This window comes from Apteryx mantelli, chromosome 3 (assembly GCF_036417845.1).
Source record: "Apteryx mantelli isolate bAptMan1 chromosome 3, bAptMan1.hap1, whole genome shotgun sequence".
NCBI classification, from domain to species: Eukaryota; Metazoa; Chordata; class Aves; order Apterygiformes; family Apterygidae; genus Apteryx; species Apteryx mantelli.
This window is the reverse complement of record NC_089980.1, coordinates 78,875,054-78,896,239: the sequence shown is the minus strand read 5'-3', so window position 1 is coordinate 78,896,239 and position 21,186 is coordinate 78,875,054. Positions and strand designations below refer to the sequence as shown.

The window sequence follows — 21,186 nt, the reverse complement described above, 5'->3', positions numbered from 1 at the left end:
TTGAGGATTTGAAGAACTGAGTACAGTGATCACTTGCTCCAGGATTTCTTCTTATCTGCTTGTATTTCATCTTTCTACCGTAAACAGAGGATGAGGAGGAGCATCCAGAGGACTAAGGTGGCAAAGTTGTTCCTGCTCTCAGTACAAGAGTGGGTGTCATTCAAGAAAGAGCTGTCTGGTGGTGATCTCTAGCCACCTCAAAATAATTTTCCAAAAATAATACTGAACAGTACTTCACAAGCCTATTCTAATACAGAATTTCTCTCTACGCTTTGATGTAGATTTATAAGGACACATTACACCCACATGAAAAGTGCATCCTTCCAAGGACAGCATTAATTCAACCTGAACAACAAACTGTTGACCTAGAAAAATACTACAGTTGTGAATTCAGCTTATAGGCTGACAGTTCGACAAACTTTGTGTTTAGGATCTGAGTCTATCTTTTTCCCCAAAGACTTCAGAGAAAAATTCATGTCCAGAGATTTAGTTCAGGACGAAACAGGTCTGCTAGCCAAGAAACCTAGCCACTACCCTGCTGTGTGACTATAAGCAAGTCATCTGTTGTCTGTCCCTTCTGCCGTGCTTTCTCTATCTTACCTATTTAGAGAGTAAGGATGTCAGTGCTGGGACTGCTGCTTGCTGCATGCATCTGCAGGGCTCAAAGACCTCTAGACTCTCCCTCCAAGAGGGCTGTAGGTGATACAATAACTGTAAATATCCATGCAAGAGGTCTTTACTATTACACCATTTTCTAGTGGAATTTTGTTTCATCCAAATATCCCACTCTTATTTTCCAGTGATTGGTTAAATCAAGTCCCCAGATGTCAGTAACCCTCCAGCTGCCTAGAACCTGAATCTACCAACAGCTGCAATATCATTAAATACCTCCCCCCCCACCATCCTAGCTAGCACTAGTTTTTTATTCTCTTCTATTCTGTATTATACTTTTACAGTCTTTATGTATACCTGATACAAAACCAAAATAAACAAAAAATCCTAGCTTAGTCCATTTGTCTTCATGAAATATGAACACAGACACACTTATATATTTATAAAATATACATATTTTAAATACAGAATGCTGGAAACCTTCTAAATGAAGCACAGGTCTGAAATTAGAAAACTTCCACTAAATTACACTTAAGGATTCAAAGATGAATTAATTTAAATAGATTCTGCCAATAAAGAAGACTGTTCTCTTTTCATGTCTGTGTCTACTATTAAATGAATCCCATCTCCAGCAACCTTTCTGTCTATCACCAAAAAACAATGACCTTGCAGAAGTGTGATTTATCATAACACAGTTATATTAGAACCTCTGAGAAAACTTAAAACTGATTCCTAAAGACAGAGTTGCATGTTGTGAGGGTTCACTATATATTCCAGTCACCATAACAATAATTACCAATTGGCTCACAGTGTCACCTGAGACACCATGGGGGCCCGACTTACACACAATAAAAACCAGAATGCAGTATATTATATTCCACTGGGCTGTAAGGCAGGTAAGCATTGATGAATATCTAGATTAAATGACAGGCACAGAATCAAATACTAGTAAGCAATAGGATTACTTCATAGCTTCCCCTTCTGCCGATATTGTCTTTACAGGGTACGCAAGCTTTCCATTTCACTTACATTAACTATAACACAAGCTTTAACCTTGTTTATTTTTTCCCAGATTTTTTTTTTTTTTAAGATGGCAAGCTCTTTCAGCAAGGATCATCTCTTTTTCGGTGTTTGCACAATAGGCAGCCCTCTCTCCTGTTTAGCAACACTTATGTATACATACTTACACAGCTGTCCTGCTGACTCTAAGCTAATTTTGTCAGAAGTAAAGGCTAATGTGCAAGGGTGGCAGAGTTAGAGCTCTAGGAGGTTCTCCAGCTGGGCCCGGGCTATATGGAAACGTGCCTTAGGTACAGCTGATGCAAATACATCAGTTTTTAATGCTGAGGATAAAACTGACTGAGGAAAACAGCACACAGCCTCAATCAGATAACATGAGACCCGAAAAGCAGAACCACATCGCCTGGCTTAATTATGTGGTTACGCTGAAATTAAGCACCCCGTTAATGGTTCCGTGTCCAGTCTGCAGACAAGATTGTTGTCAAATCCATTACTATTTAGTCAGAAACCCCTGGGTGAAACTCTGTGCTGTGCAGCAAAAAACTTGCAGTTGAGAAAGAGGGAGCTTCAATGACTTAAATAGTCTTCATATCATCCTACTTTTAGCTGCCCCAGGAGCTATAACTGACATCAACCACTTTTATGCCCTACTACCTCATTTTTTTTACCAAGGCCCTTCAGAGCACAGGAAATATTGCAATGAAATACATGAGTTACCATCCAAGGATGTATTTATTTCAGTCAGATCTAGCAAAAGAGGCATGTTCAACAGAGGAGAGATCGGGGATAGAAAAGAGGAAAAAATTAGGGAAGTGAAGAGGAGCTGTTTAGATTAACTCGTAGCATCTGTCTTAAGTCATACAAAAAGATATAATTTTGCCCAAGAGCAAGCCTTCCAAATGGCAATTTATCTTCTAGAAATAATTTAATGACACCCTACTATTTGAGTGCCTGGTACTTTACATACAAATAAAAATGGCACTTCAGCATTGTCATCTAAATTAGCCTTTTGAGACCAGGTCCTTTGCAGGTATAAATTAGCATAGCTCCACTAACTCTGGAGGAATTATTTATGCCAGAATGCACCAGAAGGGAAATAGTCTGGGGAAAAGGCTTCTTTTTTTTTGTCTGTAAAAGATCTACCCAGTCCTCACTGATCTTACTTAAATTATTAATCCTCTGGGCATCTCCAGTGAGTCAATGATTTCACAACATTTGTAGATCTGGAGAATCTGTATGTAGATTCACAAAGCCATGGGAACACACCTTGCAGCTCACAAGCAGAGGAAATACAGGAACAAGCTGTGTAGGACAAGGGGATTCTATAATCAAGGCATCTTGGCTGCTTACATAACCCTTGCGCAATTGTGGTTTTAAAGCCCACAAACACCAGCAAGGAAAATGGTCTTAAAAATTAAAAATGCTCACGTTAAAGACAAAAATTCCTTGCCTTATCTATTAATTATTGTCAGAGTGTATCCTCTGAGCTTTCAGATCCCTTGGTGGAGAACGTTAATCTTTCTAAAGAGAAGCAACAAGCAGTAGAGCAGGCATGTGCACACTCCTCATGTCACTGGTATGTGCCGTTAGTATCCATAAATGGAATGTAATCTCCTGCCTGAATGGGTGTCAGTCACAAAAGAGTGGTAAAATATTAATTTTTGCTGTAATGGAATTTAAAGCCCTGTCAAAAAAAAAAAATACAGTACAAATTACAGCCAGAAGGAATTGTGCCTCTAAACTCTTAAAGAAGAGAATCCATGATGCTATCCATCAAGATCACAGGACTCAATGACATAGCTGCATTCAGCATTGCCTTGGAGCCAAAGCATTTGTATTTTATTGCAACCAGTTATGATTCCATCAAACAGAGGGATTACAACCGGGTTATTCATCTTTAAATGGTACATTGATGGTCCTTCAAAGGTGATACAATATTGCTTTTTTTTTCTTCTCAGGAGACTCTGGAAGGTAATGGCAGTTTTACCTGCTGATGTGCATTAAGACAGTTCACTTGTGAATTGTTCCTTGTGAATGCTGGGAAGCCAATATCTATGCTCTTATTTTTTTTCACTGCTGTTTCTGTTTATTTTAGAATACTAATGAAGTATTCTTCTTTCTTGAAAAATATATCAAAATGGACCCATAAAAAGCAAATTAAAAAAGCAAGAAATGTATGAAGGGTATTGAGTTAAAATATATATTTTTAATTATTTAAAGAGAAAAATATTTGCAGCAGTAAGAGACTAGGTGATGCTTTTAAACAGAGGCAGTAACAAGTGCTTCATCCTCTGGACTTCCATGGAATTCACTTTACTGGGAACATTTTACTTACCAGTCAGGTTCTGCAACCTGAATGATATTGATATTCTCCCAGACTAATCAATTTGTTATATCATCCCATTTATTGTGTAAGGTATAAAGCATGGGCTAAATGGCTAAGAACTTTTGGCTGGATGAATACCACATTTTTTATTAGATTAGGCAGAAGTGAATCACATTTTTATGTGAACTTGATTAACATGAATGAAAGACGTATGCTTTTTCTGGTTTTGGTTTCTCTCTCCACAAAAAGCATTGTTTGAAACAGTAGAGATGACATCTTTCCTTAACTGAACATGCTTTCAAATGAAATACAGTGATGTCCAAATCTACCCTTAGTTGCTGTATATCAGTAGATAATCCTCTCAGATTTTAAAAAAAAGTCTTATCCAAGGTTTTCACAACCCATAAGCCATGACCATTTCATGTGAGCTGATATAAAGAATAAACTTGCTGGATTTTAGGTGGAGTTCCCAACATAGTGTGGTGTATTGTAAATCATAGTTCTCTACAACTGATATCTGTTCACATACACCTTCCAGATGAGAGAGATGTTAGGGAATGTTAGTAAAATAAAAATCAGAAAGTACCATGAAATAGAAATAAATATATTTTATCATACTTATTAATGAGAATACGGACCCTGTGTGATTAGTAGCTGGGGACACATTTATTAAATACTGAAGAAAAAAGAATTTCAGTGTGAAATTATTTTGTGGATGATTTACCTTATCTACCATTGAAAAGTATCTAGAACAGCAGTTCAATGTAGTAAAAGATATTTGTGGGATAAGCATGAATGAGTCTGGATTCATAATATTCAAAAAGGAAAAGAAAACTCAAAAATTCATACTGGATTGTAGCTTTGATTTCTCCTGTAATGCTGCAGCTGGCAATATTGAAGAGGGATAGGAGAGGAGAGGACAGGAGAGGAGAGGCAGAGGCAGAGGCAGAGGCAGAGGCAGAGGCAAGACCTATTCAATTATACAAGCCTGTATGTGTGGGGCAGAATTTTAGCAGGGAAAATTGTTAGATTTTCTGTTCCAATAGAAATGGAAAACCGCAGTACGACCATAACTCTTTTCCAGTCTAAAACAGCTGAAAAGACACATTGAAATGCACAATGTTTCAATACACTAGAGTCAAAATTCATGGCAGGAGAAGAAAACCATAAATATTTCTGCCAATGTAAATGGATTCTTCAAATGTAAATTGATGCAATTAAAGTTTTCTTTGTCACAACAAAGGTATTAAAAGCTTACTGGAATTATTTTTTAATTCAAGCTGCTACTTAACATGTTCACTGGGAATGAGGATGAAGGTTTCAGAAATCCCCTTGTTATTCATCTTTTTATAAGAAAAACACAGGACATGCTATGGGGTTAAACTGTCAAAATAAACACCTTTCATCTTTCTAATTAATTGTGCGTGTGCATGTTTGCAGAGGGCAAAGTAGACTCTTCAAGAATTTTAGGACTTTAAACAAAGATTCAACTCTTAAGCAAACACAATCTGTTTTAAATAAGAGTTTTGGAAAAAAACCCATAGCTGTCACAAGGCTGAGTGGTCAGCCTTTCTCATGCCTTTAAAATATGCATGGATCTTCTCATCCATGCATGTTATAATTTTAAAAAGAGCTACAACAGCAAAGTGGTGGATGAAAATAGGGATCTGTTAGACATCTTACAAGCCGGTGTACTCTTCAGTTATTGATATTGCAAGAGTTGTGATACAGGAGGACTATCTTGTATTTGAATTCTTACTTTTTCTCTTTATCCAGAGGGAAACTGGCATGACAGTATTTATTAAAAAAAAGAACCAAATCTGAAAAACACTATGTTTTCTCAGCCCTGATAATGAAATCTGTAATATAATTACTTCTACATTTTTGCTGAACACCTCACTTTAGTAGGAATAAAATGTGTACAGCAGGAGAGAATGAATCCTCAAACCTTTGTTTTGAGGAGCTACATGGAAATCGCATCGCATTTATATCTGGTCTCTGTGCAGGAATGAACTTCCTCCTAGATAGGCATATGACCAAACTTTCAGACCCCATGAGACTCCCGAATAAAGCTGAGAGACCAAGACACGTGCCACATACCTGGGAGAGCCAAAAAGACAAGGCACTAGAGCAGCTCATCAGTTGGGAACGATAACAGCCCTCTGAGGGCTGAAATCATTTTTCCATGAGAGATGTGCATGCTGTAGGTTCCTGGATGACACGGGGGCATAAAAGGCTCAGTTCTCCCTGCCAAGTCACTGCCTCCTAAACCAGGGCATCAGCTCATTCATCAGACCTTTAATCAGCACAGCCTGCAGCAGCCACGTCATGTAGCCGTAGCGTCGGGGTTTCTCCTGAACTGCCTGTGGGCCTTACATGTATCCCAGCATAGTGTGGTGACCCTTTCCCTATGCAGGGGGACTAGTCACAGCTCTGGTGTGAAAGAGAGATGCTTGTCATTCAGTTTGGGTTAACAACAGCACCACGGGTGGAATTCAGCTCCAGATTAAGACACATAAAGGTATGTTTCTACATATACTTATCTACACGTTCTGCATGTCCTTGCTCTGATTATGTCAGGAAACCTCATCAACATAGCGAAAAGGTGGTTCAGCTAACCCCAAAGTAGCCACTCGGCTGTCTAAGCACTGCTGAGAGTATTGGCCATTACAGGAGCTTGGAGACATGATGCACGTGTGGGTACCTAAGCAAAGGTGCCTCCGTCTGGAGCTGGGCTGACCCAGCTCATCAAGGTGCTGCAGGCACGCTCACCCATCACAGAAGGAGCATGCATGCCATTTTCCTCCCTCAAAACAAACCTGCCAAATTCACACTTATTGGAAGACGTTTCATCTCCATTAAGGCAAATGGAGCTTTAGTCTCTTAAATCAAGTCTGCATATGTGCCAGGAGGTCTATCTGTCTGAGTACAGACAGCCTAAGACAAAACACAGAGTCAAAATATATTCACAGCTGAACAGCTAGAGAAACAGTTCAAAGAGGGTTCATAGTCTGGGTTTCAGAAAGGAAACAGTATGGCACCGTCTAATGAACTGTTTCAGATAGAAAAACCAAACACACGTTCTGACAGGCATTTTCATACCGCAGTATTTGTGGTTATGCCTGAACTACACTGTGTGTTGAAGAAGCCCAAGTGCGACATTTTGATTAAGAATTCATACAATGTATAAACATTGCTGAATACATAAAACACTTCTCAAGGATTTTTTAAATCAATAAATTAATGTTGCAGACTGTCATGGTGTTACTACAACTGTGCTGTACCTGCAATCAGCGCACAAAATTGGATTTACGTGGGGTTTTTGAAAAAGTGTGAAGGCAGTGCCTGGCAATGTGTCTTTTGAAATCAGCTGAAAGCTCCCCTTAATTTGAAATTGTTAGCATATGCATTTTATATCATTGGGTATCAAATCTCTTTGTAATTATATAAGAGATCACAACCAACGAATAAAGAAAATGTATGTAGTTGCTCAAGAGAAAAAAATTAGTTTAATCTATAGTCCATAGAAATTTTAGAATCATATATTATTGTTGCTGTTGTTGTTACTTTTGAAAGCTGCTGTGATTTATTACTATAACCATATAGCCGCAAATTGAAAACATAGATTAAAACGTCTCCTAGTTGACCTTCTCACAGATCTCCCATGAATATAAATATTAATTTTATGCATACAACAGCAGCTGATCAAGTTATACATTGTGAAAAATATTATTTGAAACATTATTTCATCACATGAATTACATAGTCGCATTGCAAATTTTACATTTTTTTATGCTAATAAATAAGCACTTTACAAACTATTGTGCAACCTCCACAAATTTATGCTACGTGAGAGGTTGCAGAGGCATATGACAACCTCTCATCTGTGATTGAATGATCTTCGCACTTTATTAATATGAGAAATCCCCTTTGATATTAACTGTTTACCAGTAACAAATCTTGACTTTCATTTATTCATCTAGAGATGAGAAATCAGTCAGCCACTCATGCATAAAACTTTGAAAATGAATGCACAACAAAACCAGAACAAGCCCTTTCCACTTTCTCGTGGAATTTTATTCCTGTTAGCATTTGCAGCACTTCCATTCTCAGCCTTGTCTTTGTTTCTCTCAGTCACTGCAGTCTCAGTGAAGGCTAGGTTGTTTCTGCTTGGCACAAAACAAAATAAAAGATGGTGCTGAGCTGCACTGATTGAAGATAAATAATAGAAGAAAGCTATTGTCTCAGTGAGGCTACTAAATTCTGGTGTGGGCTGCAGCCTCTTCTTCCTTCTGTGCTTTAGCTGGTTGAACCATTGAGGGAGAAAAGATTGCTTACACTTTTCTTCCTGATGTTCATATCTAGGACAGGATCAAACACACAAACAATAAGCACTTTTACACTTGTGCACTGAATTCCGTTAAATGAATCTTACATAGGCCTTAGGAGATACAGCTTAGGTGAACTCTGAAAATCAGACATCTCATCTACCGGGGCATGTGAAGTTCCAAGAATGGAATATTAATTCACAAAACACTTGATATTCCTCATTTTTTACACCCAAATACTAAATTTTGGGGGCACAAGCCAAGCAATAACTAATTAAAATAATTTTATGATTTTGTCTCCATAGCCAAAGCCTACTAGATGTTAACAGCACTATTGAACGTCTAGCTTATCTCAAAATCATTCTTCTCCTACATCAGAATATTTCTTCTCCTTATCATTTGATTTTTAGGAAGACCTTTTTCAACAGATATTTTGAGGAAGACTAGCTTTGTTCCAGTTATGACTACTGGCCTTCTAGCCCCCCTACACTTGCAAGTCACGTCATGAGTAAAGACTCTTGGGACACAGTAAGAAAATGTTCACTGTCACCACTACAAATAATCAAATGATTCTGATATCCCAGCATGTTGGTGACACCAAACTGTGTGTTTTGAAGGGAGGCAGAGGTTGCCTGAAGCTGACATAAATTTGCTTGTCCATCAGTTAATCAGTCAAACACATACACACCCAAACTGAGAACTGCAAAAGGACTTGCCATACCCTTTACACCAGCTGCAACAGCTTCACATCAGCTGCTTTGCCTCTCTTTATTTTCTGTCTGAGGAGCTTGGTGTTGCTTTCTGACTTCTATTTTCTTCAAAACTAGCTGCATCAAAAACTACATCTTCAGGTCTCCTATGATTTATTGTAGGGAGCACTTCCTATTCGTATCTATAAACCACAGATTATCTTCCCTAGTTCACATCCTTTTTCTGATCTGTACATAGCCCTGATGTTATCGGATTACTGTTCGCTACTTCTCCTACAAGACAGTGAAGCAAATATACAGCCTCTCTATGTTTGCTGGCATTATATTATACCTTGGAAAACTATTTCAAGTTCCCATTTATTGTAGCCACAATGGTTTATCTGTAAACTGGAGCATTTTCTGGGAATTATCATTCCATCTGCCCTTGAAAAGTGTGTTCTGTACAAACTTCTTATTTTTTAAATGTAGTTTAATTTATTCTTACCCTGTGGCTTCTGTGTGCTTAAGGAACTGTGGCCTCCATGGAAATACACCACCTCCCTTTTTGTTATACCTGTGGGATCAGTGCCTCCAATATGCAATTTATGGGTTTTGGCCTGCAGAGTCTCTTCTAACTAGCATTTATTTGAGATGCTTTTCCAAGTGCTTTTAGTCTCAGTTTGAATATTTTTCTGCCTTCATAACCTTCTCAGCTGCTTGTCCTGTCTCGGGGCTTGTTTATAAAGTAAAGACAGTGAACAGTAAGTTAGGGCATGAGTTTACAGTTCCTTGCCACTAACTCTATTTGCAAACACTCCCATAGCACACTAGAGTGCCTTGGCCAACTTAATCCTCTCTCAATACCAAATAAAATATCTAATACTTGCTGCATACTGAGTGTTCACAAAAGACGCCATGCAGAAAAGCAAATTAACTGTAAATTCATAGCCTAGAGCACTTCATCATATAGATAAGCCATCTATTTCAGCTCATTCATAGCAACTGGGTTGTAGTGAAGATATACCAGCATCCCTGAGAAAAAGTTTTATTTACTCTTCTTGCTTTCACTTTCTCTGTCATGACTGTGGAGCTGGTACCTAGTCAGTACAAGAATCTTATTATAGTAGTGTCCAAATGTGACACATAGCAAGGATTAAAGTGTTTTCCAACTTGTACATACATAAGCAGGTTTCCTGGAAACAGTATTCAGACTGATATTTTCATTTTCAAACCTGTTTTCTCCTGAATCTGAACAGTCAATGGAGCATCTTTCTTTTTAAGCAAGATCCAATTATAATGAGAGCTTGGATTGACAGGAAACATTATTATAACTGAATGAGCTGTCAAATCCATGATTAATAAGGTTTTTCATTTAGGTTCAACAATAGCAGCATCAGAACGCTGACATATTATTATTCAATAACTTATAACATTCATAAGAAGGTTTACTTTCCATTTTGGAGTGTAGAGGGAGATCTCCTCTCAAATACAAGTGTTCATATGGGGCAGCAGTGGTTTCAGCACTTCATGAGAGAATTTTATCTCTGTATTTTCTGAAGATACCAACAAGCAAAAAGCCTTATGCAAAATTGAACCCTGCTGCTTACGAAGTTTGTTTCTGTTTTTCTCCTATCTTCTGTATTTTTGCATCCACATCGACATCTTGTTGCTTGAACTGTGAATGCAGAAAGGGAATTGCAGTAGTGTAGGAGGTTTGTAGCCTGGGTGTCCACACAGTCAGATGTTGAGTATATGGAGTATAAGTAGGAGGCAAACCAAAACCTCTCTGGTCGATCTCTGTTCAGTGAGGTGCAAAGGAGTAAATTAAACAGTAGGTATTTCATGTTACTACAGTGTAAACAAACATTTTAAAATCATTGTGTGGTTCAAGCAAAGGAGGTTTTTTTTTTTCCAGAAGACTACTTTTTCTTTTTATGTGAGAGACAAATAAGGCAGGAGAGTAAAGAATTAGGATATTTACAAGGAGAAAATATCATATTTAAAAAGAAAAATCCTCTCCCTTGAAAAAGCCTTCTCACAACAAAAATGCAATTCCCTCCATCCTACATACATTCTGCTTTCCTGTCCCATTTCACAATTTGATAGAGGATAACTGGATATCCCATTCTTCTATTTCATTAGTTCTCAGTATCACCTTCCAAACCTCCCTCCTTAATCCTCTCTTCCATCTGAATGGTGGTGCTGCTCCATCAATGCAAGCAGTACAAATGATTTGGCTGTTCAAACTGCGTGCTACAGCTGACTTGGAAAAATGGCCTTTCAGGTCAACATGCATTTAAACATCATCAGTTAGGTGCTGCTACTTTTTATCCAAATACGATCTATCAATAAAAAAAAAATACATATATAACCCATACAGTAGCTGTCTGTTTCCTCATTTTTTGCTCTTGCATGCTTGCATAAGCTGACTTTTAACATGAAACTTTTAGTTTAACGCTATTGTCTGACAAAGTCCAACAAACCCGGGAAATTTACACAGGCATTCTGAAAAGTGTCTGATTTTCTATCCATAATTCTTCATGTCCTGAAACTAACAACGGCTATGTTTCATAAGCCACAAGGTGAAGACAAGACTTGAGACACTGGAAATATGCGATAGGCAAGTGCAAAGACTGTTGCCTACTATAAGAATATACTATGAAGTGGTTAACAAAAGATCAAGCTTACAAATGTGTTAGTGAGCCTCGAAGTTAACACCTTGCAATATTAAATAGGACAAATTCACACCTCTCTTTTTTCTTGTTTCTTCCTCTTTCAGATATACCCACTTCAGAATTTAGCTGTCCTAGATGACAGTGAGTTTCTCTCTGCAGCTCTTCTGTAAAGTGATATTCAACTGAAAACTTTTAACCAATGTTAAAACATACTTGTGTCCTGGAATTTCATTGTTGCTATTATTTTTATGTTGTTATTGTTGTTCCTGTTATAGTAGCAGCCAATGCACAAAATGCTTTATAAATAAAGGCTAAAACCATGTCTTTCTCTATAAAAACCCAAGATGAGAAAAGGAAGCATTATGTCCCATTTTTTCATAGACAGACAAGACAGCTGCATGAACTAGTTGCCACAAAGTAAATGAGTGTGGATTTACAGCTCATTAACTACTCCATGGCAACTGTCTATGAGGTTATTGCTCCAGAGAAAATGTGAAGTAGCTCTGACCCTTCCTGAAATGTATCTTATACTTACCTGAGATTAAAGCATCCATATAAAGTAACTAATGAGCTGTAAATCCACGCCCTAGCTTTGTACATAGCAGTTTCTTCATGTCTTGAGGCAATGATAGTTATGTGATTTGTCTAGTGTCATGGAAGAGCATTTGGGAGAAGAGGGAACTTAACCCAGATCCACCAAGCTCCTGCAAACACCATTCCTTACATGGCCAGAATTTCCTGTAGAGCTGCTGTTCAATTGCTTGATACACCTCCCTTCAAATGACTGCAATTTCCAAGCAAACTCAGCCACTCCTTTCTCTGTTAGCATTAAAGGACATACATATACCACATCGTATTCAAAATAAACAGATTGGTAAAAGTAGCTTCCAGATACAGTTATTTCACATATAAAATACTATTTGCTTTTTCAGAAACTTTTAAATTTAAAGTTAAAAACAAAATGATACTTTGGGAATAGCTTTATCCTGTTTTATTCAGCAGGTTTCAACCTCACTCATCATATCAGGCACTATCATTTCTAGTCTTCCCCTTAGAGCTAATCCAGAATCCAATTTGCTGGAGGTTCTCAGCAGTTTTTAGCTCTGGTGTTGTCCAGCAGAGGCATGCCACAAACTAGGAAAGAGTCTTCTTTCTTTCCCTTTTTTCTCCAGTGACTGGGATATCAACTCATCCTCTGTTAAGACTCCATCACACTATTCCAGGTGGCCCACTGAAACAAGTCACTGCCTACAGCCATTGCAAGTCAGAGGGAGATACAGGCTCTCATTTTCCAGTGGTATGACCACCGTCTAATCACAATAGCTATAACTACAAAATATTCTGGGCTTCCTCAAACCTTTTGTTATTTTCTTAAAAAAAAGGAAAGAAAAGAAAAGAAAATCTGAACCACAACATATTACCATTTAAAATGTTTACCTGTAAAATTATTTCATATCCTGAAGTACAACAACAACAACATAATGTTATATCAACCTTGGAAAAGTTGAGTATAAATTGTAGATCTCTATCCACAAAGAAGGGAAATTAATTTTCCCAATACAAACATTAACACTATGTTTCAGTCTTTACAGAGTCCCTGACATAACAATGGATAAACCCCACTATATTCATTTTATTATCACCATACTTTTTATTTCATGTCTGTGTACTAACAATTTCTAAAAGCAGAGAGAGAAAGCCTCAGAACTCCATGCTTTACAAATTTTAATGTATTTGGTTAGTCTCTCCACAGCATTCTCTGTTTCCTGATAATCATTCAATTCCTCACTGTGAGGACTCTCTGGAAAATGTTAGTCTTGCCTGCAGGTCCTTTGGGATTTGACCCTGTTGTCACACTGACAGCGACTTTCTTATTTCATTTCATTGGGCAATATATCTCAAAGCATAATCCCAGCCTTCTGGGATGCTTTCACTCAGGCCCAGTTCTGACAGCACTGCAAAAACTTGAGTTTTGTAAAGGAAGGCACAACTTAAATGAGAAATGTCAGTGCTTTCTTTTATATTGATCTCACTTAGCACTTCAGTGATTCTGATGAGCACCCTTTTTTTTTTTTAATGAGCTGCTATCAGATTGGCAAACACCACTATTTGTCCCTGCATTTCACTTGGACACACAGCTCTCTTATTTGGTTAACCTTATCCTGCAGTAACGCAGCTGGAGTATTCCATTCTTACCAGGTGATCCCACAGCTGCACATTAAACCCCTCAGCACTGCCCCATTTGTACTACTGCACGGTAAGTGCCTATGATTATCCACTAGAAAACTGTGTTTTCAGAAATTGGAAAACCTGGTCTCTGTCTCTCATGTTTCAAATCCTATCAGCTAGCCAGCTTCCCAGGCGCAGGACCCTTGGACTGTGCAGGCTGCAACAGAGGGTATATCAACACAAGCTGACTAAATATTGCCTGTAAATATTCCCGTGCTCAATTTTGGCCTGTGTCAGCTAGCATTTTCCCAAAAAATTCCTGGGCATGATCTGGGAGTTGGAATACCCCAAGGCCCATTCCCAGTATGCAGTCTGCAAGCAGCCACACATATCTGGAGACTTGAAGAGTTGCTAGCAGAGACATCAGCCATGTCATGTCAAGTTTTGCCCCAGAGCCCAGAAAAGTCCCCAAACATGTTTAAATAGTGATGTAGTCAAAGAGTCTGGCACCAGCCTGAAGTTTAAGCACCTGCCTTTGAGGGGAGCTCCTGGAGCCTGCCAGCCAGGTCACTGCTGCTGCTAGGAGGTGGGCATGGCAATACTATGAAAACTATTTGCCGCTGGAAATTCATTGCAGTGCAGATTTACTCTGGCCAGTTCAATACAGAAAAGCTTTTTGTGACTCCAGAAAAGACCAAACTACATGCTGTAATGGGCCTCACTTCAACAGCCAGCTATGGAGTCTTCTAAGGAGTTGATTTTCCAGCCTTGGTGCCATGATGAGAAAGGCAAGAATGATACAATGCAGCCTGGAGAACAGCCTTTGTGGGAAGTCAGGCTGCTTGGAATCCAAGCTAAACAATCCATTTCAGAGCCCTGCAATTTTGGGGGGGGAGTCTGCTGCAATCAAACTGGAATTTTTTACTTTTTTGTCCTGATTTTTGATTATCTGGATATGTGTTTTTGTTATGTTATGTATTTTCTGCAGGAGAAAAAAATACAAGTCAGCCAATTCTGCTCTGACATCAATGGCTTTTGGCTCAAATGCTATATGCAGGATTTTCCTTTCTCTTATCAGGGGTTCCATATTTTTTGTCATTCAGTTTTTTATTTCTTCCAGGCATCTTTTTAACTTTTTATATTTCTTCTCTCTTTGTTCTCCAAGTCATTCATTTTTAGCTCTAAATTAAGCAATTTGCTTTTAACCAGTTGGCATTTACATCAGTCAGCATATCCAAATGTTCATCTGTACCTTCCTTAATTTCGCGTACTATATCAGCAGTTCCTGTAGCAGCAATGACTTTCTGCAAGACTTATACCTCAGATTGCCCTGCTAGTTTTTCAGACAATTATCTACTGCCTGTCCTTCTAGCAGGCACATTGCTATCTTCCCAATTCTATCGTGTTTTTGAGAGTAACATCAATCCACAATAAGTGCCTACTAAAGACTTGATGGTTCTCTCTGGAAATTCTAAGCTTCTAATATCATTTAAAAAAAAAAAAAAAGATTTTAGTACCAAATCTCCATCCTGAAAACATATGGAAAACTCCAGTCATTTATTATCTGGGGCTTTAGGATTTCCTGCTCCTCTAATCCCTTCCAGCCGGCTCTGACAAATGCAATAGGTGACCTGGCCATTCTGGTCCCTGATCATCCAGATCCGAGCTCTACTCCAGCCAGCATTGCTTGGTTTCATTTGCATAGAAACCCAGTACATGAGGAGGGATGGCATATGTGCAGGCCTCAGCCCAGTACGCAGTCAGGTTTCATATAGGGTTCCTGGGAACTGGTCACAGGCCCCAGGGTACAGACGCAGATGTAACAATCTCTGCGACAGATCACTGATACCAAGTCATTCAACTGGGCCTCTCCAGCCTATAAGAGAGAATTAAGTGGCTTGATACCATGTACCACTCACTCCAGCATTGCTCCTAAAAACCTAGGCGAAGACTGCTGCCCTGATGAGGTTTGGAGCAAGGGCCCTGTTATGCTGCTGGGGAAGGAAATGAAAGCCCATGCATAATTTGGAAAGTTCCTGCAGCTTCCGCCCTATAATGTCTGTGGCCTTGGCTTCAGCTCACTGAGAGAAAAGCAAGAGGAAGAGATGTTCTGGGAAGAAGCAAGAAAGAGGAAAGGACAAACCTGGCTGAAAGCAGTGGAGCAGACCAGAAGACCAGGCAACTGAGGTCACACAACTTTCAGCAGCTGAAGGACGCATGACAAGTGCAGAGCTGAGGCACCAGAGGGATGTGGGTCTGAGGGAATCAGGCACACATGGCACCACATGGGTATGGGTTTAGGAGGAAAAGGATCCTGCAGCACAGACTGGATGTGGTGTTTGGAGGAGCAGGAACCTGCAGCGCGAAGGAGCACAGGGGATTTGGAGCCTGACTCATCAGGCGAGTCCGGGCTGGGGAAGGGCTACAGATGTTAGGAGACATCCAGAACCTGGGGCACCGTGAATCATAAATCTGCATGGGCAGTGCTTCCAGCCTTCCTGTTGTATTTATTATGGACTTACAAAGCTATTGGAAAGTGATAGGGAGAAACAATACATGTGGTATGGGGAAGGGGGGGATGGGGGAGAAGGTGAGACTCCAGGAGGACAGAAACTTCCTCTTTGGTGGGTACAGAGTGAAAAGGGAGAGGAACAGGAAGCCTAGCTGCAGCCTCAGGACCCACAATGCTGCGTTTGTCAGGCAGAAATCTGGGTTCTTGTGTTTGCACGTGCATAGTTGCATCTGCTAACAAAACATGCTTTCTTCCCTCATTTCTAGTACCAAAAGATTATTGATCCCTGAACCCTGTTCTCACCTGTTCCTTGTTGGTTTCCCTCTATGGATTTTCTAGTATGTATTTATTTACGAAGTTTAGTGTCTTGCTGCGCAGCAGAAATGTCTGTATTAAACCAGCTATAGAAAGGCCCCACATCCATGAAAAACGCTCTGGAAGCAGAAAAAAAATAGCTAGGAGGAAGGAAAGGAGGCGCTGCAGGAAAACTCATTTGCCGAAAAATGTGGCTTACATCTTATCAATTTAATTCCAGATAAGTCTTCATTTTGCTGTGAAGACAGATGTGATAAATACGTTAATGGCAGATTTCAGTGGTTCAGTTTGTAGAACTGCAAAACCAGATGGAAGTAATAATTTTTCTTTCATTTTAATTTTGAAATAAAAAGCAAGAAAGCAAGAAAGTTTCTGATATCATAACACTGTAATGACTTTCTGAAGGATAATGGACCTTAGCACTGAATGACGATTAACTATCATGCCCTGATACTTACCATTTTATTAAATTCCACTTTTGCCTGCTGGAATTCTCTTAGCTTGCTGGCTAGAGCTGAGCAGATTACCATGTGACCGGCTTTTCCAGTTCCACATTCATAAAGGTATTTAAAGGCAAACCTAACTTGAACCTTGTGAGTACTCTACTGATACTAATGCTCCTCAGGCTAGATACATATCTAAGCAGATCACTGAAAATAGCCCTGGATGGAGCTAACCTCTCTTACTCTTTATCAGAGGGCAAATACTCCATCTTTTAATTCTCACAGGCAGTGCACTTAGTGCCCTTAGCGTATTGGCATTACCAGGACTAGGTTGTGACTTTCCGTGTGTTGATTACAATCCTCCCACTAGTCACATGCGTTTAGCAATATTTGCTGAGGGGGCCTTTTTTGTTGGTTTCAGTTTAGAAAAAAACATGAAAGGACATATATTAACAGCTTCCTAAATCTGTAGGATATTTACTGCTTGAAACTTGAACTGTGTTAGCTATAATTTATTACAATCTGTAGATCACCTAGTACTGTATCAGTTTCTCAGCTGAAAGCATAATTCTGATAAGTAAAAAGGAAGCTTAAAACTTATTTTGCTTTGAATCTTTCCAAGGGGAGGAAAGACGTATTAACTGTAGGTAGCTGATAAAAAGCATAAGGAAATTTCTGAAAACAAATTTCAAGCCTCCTCTGTCTGGGGTCGCACCTGAAACATTACTCTGGAGTTACCACATGAAAACTTTGTTTGTTACACTCATCGCAGTGGTCCTAACTTTGAAAAGAGCCTACAAATACACACCTGGCTTGTTCTTCTTAAAAGAATTTTAATTTCAAGAAGGTGATGTCCTGACTGGTTCCCCCTATGAAAACTTCTCTCCAAGAACTCCTTGGCAAGTGTGAGATGCCCCGTTCTGAAGTCAGTGGCATTAACTACTAGGGGTTTATTAGATCATTCCCATTTTCTAGCCAACTTCACAAATCAGGCATGGCTTAAACTATTTAATCCAACGTGGCAGTTAGAACCCTTTAAGGACTTTATTCCAGTGACTCTAGTGTGGGAAATGTGCATGCCTTGTGAATGACTGCTAGTACCCTAAGCTTTACCATTAAACAAAGCGAGCAGTCATTGTTTTGTCACCTGTGGCCTTGGGGGGAGCAGGGGCAAAGCATGTAGGGTTTGTGGGCAGAGGTGATGTTCTTTATTAGATAGAGTTTGATCTTTCTATCACATTAATTTGATGGTTTGATATATGCTATTTCATTTCCTTGATTTAGTTTGCATGTATGTTTTTGTGGGTTTTTTTCCCTCCTTATTCAATTAACAGCCAATACAAAACTGCAGACCTATGTGGTTTGGGTGTTTCTTATCCAGACTAAATGGTCAGATGAGAGGCAAAGGGAAAGTCCACACTGCACTGCAGAGGGCAGAGAGAAGAGATCCCCAGGCTCTGGAGTTGAAAGCTGTGTCAGCAGAAGCTGAGCCAACTTAATTAGCCCTGTAAAGAGGTTGGGCAGAGTTTCTTATTAATGCAGCTATATTGTGTTTGAGAATTTATCTGATGTCTCTGGACTTTGCTGTGTCAAACTGCGCACACATGCCCATCGCTGCAGTATTCGACCTTGCATGGATGCAGAAGCAGCTCTTACACTTATCTCAGGTTCACAGAAACTTCCTGTCCATACTGGTTGCTAATTTTATCCAGTTCAGTGACTAACATGGCCAAAAGTACACAGTGAAACATACACTACGTAGTCCCACTCCTGGCATTAGCTTTTCCCTTATCAAGGTCAGGAAACAGCAGGCAAAGACAGCTGGAGTCACTCTCCCCTCACTACCTTGCTGGAAGAGCTAAGAGGTGTTCAAAGCACAAGTACTTGCTAGCAGTGATCCACCTGGGCAGAGCATCCTCAGGTTTTGACATAAAACAGCCAGATTTTAGTCCTCTGTGGACTAATACAGCAAAAGTATTTAACTTCAGAGTACCAAACCAAGTGGAGTTTCCCAACCAGTGGTCAAAAAAGAGAAAAACACTGCCCCAAAGATGCAAACACTATGCATGTGCTGACTATTTTGCATGGATATTCACCTTGAAAACCAAAACCAAAGAGCACAGCCTCATCTTTATTCAAAAATTACCCATTCACCACCCTCTCACAAGCAACCAGAGCTCTCTAAATGCCAGCTAGGGTGCTGCCTGAAGAAGAAGCATGGTGATTCATGAAATCCTAAAGCTTATTCCAGTCTGCCACCTTGTCAGACTTAAGTTTGGCTCATTAGGACTCTTGTCTGTTATTCATGCAAATACATCTAGGCATAGTCATAAAATATGCAAAGTGAGCCATTTATCAGTTTGGCACAATCTCCAACTTTCTGAACCCTCAGATATCCCTGAGAAGAAAATGCAGCCTCCCTATTGCCGTCACTGACTGAAAGGCCAGAGCAGAGCCTATTAGCTAAGATCCATGTCCTCTCAGAGGATTTGCTGTGCTCAGGACAGAAGAGATAATGCATTCTGTGCAACTTTAAACCTATTATGTGAAAGCTCAGGGTGTTTAATCTTATGCATAAGGAATTTCTACTTGTTTCACCTTTCCAGGGAAGGAGATTTACAAATCTGCATAAGTCTAAGCATTCTGGCTGTAATTTATTATTTATTTATAACAAGCATGTGACTAAAAGATGTCCTCTGGAGCAGTCTGCTTAAATGTGTTTCTCTGTCTGGACAGCTGCAGTCTAAGGTCACTCTCACTCATAAATGTGCAAGGCAACTTGAACTCATCCCTCTCTTATGCTAATTGCTCTCTCCCTACTTCAAGAAAATATTCTCTCCTGCACAAGTCTAGCCTGCACAAGTCAGCATGCACTTGCTGGTGTCTACACACAGTCATCAGTTACAGCAAGCAATCTGAGTTCTTCTGACCAAAGGCACAGTTATAACAGAAACACAATTTTGAGGGAATTCCTCCTCAGTTCTGTGCCTTGAGCCACCACCAGGCTGAATGCTTCCTGTTAGCTCCAGGGCCCAGTTTCTTGTTTATTCACACTAACCTAACTGAATGGTTTATTTCAGCTGCTACAATGTTCACTGTACAAACAAGCAGAAAATAAGTTTTCATAGTACAAGCACAGATGCAAGAAAATGGCATAGCTTTTTGCTGTATTACCCTTAACTGAGGGACCCACCTCACCCATTCACTTCTCCTATGATCTGTCGTAACCATCTACTAGGACCTATGTGGAGTGCAGACCCGTGCATGGTCCTGGAATTGGCACTAAAGCAACAAACATATACAGCAGGTAAGAAGAGGTACTCACAAAGGCTTCCCTTCCAGTGTCGCTACAATGGGACCTTTATTTGACAGCAACACAAAAAATAACATTTCCCAGAACCCCCAAAATATAATTCCATGAATTACATTGCATTTAAAGTGCAGCACAACCACCCTGGAGTCTCATTCTGAGGTCTCAGCAACATAACTATCTCCTGAAAAAGTTTCTAATATTTCCCTTTTCTTCCCCTGCAGAGGAATTTGCCTTTGCACGTGAAAGCGAGAAACTGTCACGTAAGTTATGTACCTGCTGGATAGTCTCTCTTGTTGAAGTCCAGAGGCACCTTGGTTTGATAGTTCTTTCAATATAAGCAAGAAAATTAATGAACAAATGCATTGGCTTCGGTTAACTGCTACTAAGGAAACTGTCCTAGGAGGGATACTTTTTTCTGATCATCAGATGCTGTTCTAAAACAGCTGCCCTTTTTACTCAAAATCTATTTGCCACTTGGGTATCTGTGAAAACATGCAGTCAAAAACATCTATACAACCCGACTTTCTGTGAATGTAATTCTGCTTTTTCAAGGTAAGCAAAAATCTCTTTACATATATCACGAAAACAGATGGTTCCCCTTAATAAACATTTAACACAGCCACTTCAAGCATCTCCCTTCACTTTTGCATAGGTGCAATAAAGGTTTATCCATCCAAAATTGCCAGGCCAAGCTTTCTGCTGTGAGTCGGCATGGTTCCATTGTTTTTCATGGCTCAATTAATGCACACTGGAGATTTTAGCCATTGTTGTCTATAACAGCTAA

The 21,186-nt window shown here is 39.5% G+C and overlaps 1 protein-coding gene across 1 annotated transcript in view; it reads right to left on the bottom strand.

Annotated features, from left to right (window-relative positions):
* THEMIS (thymocyte selection associated) overlaps positions 1-21,186 on the bottom strand; it is an 81,713-nt gene that overhangs the window by 31,368 nt on the left and 29,159 nt on the right. The window lies entirely within an intron of this gene.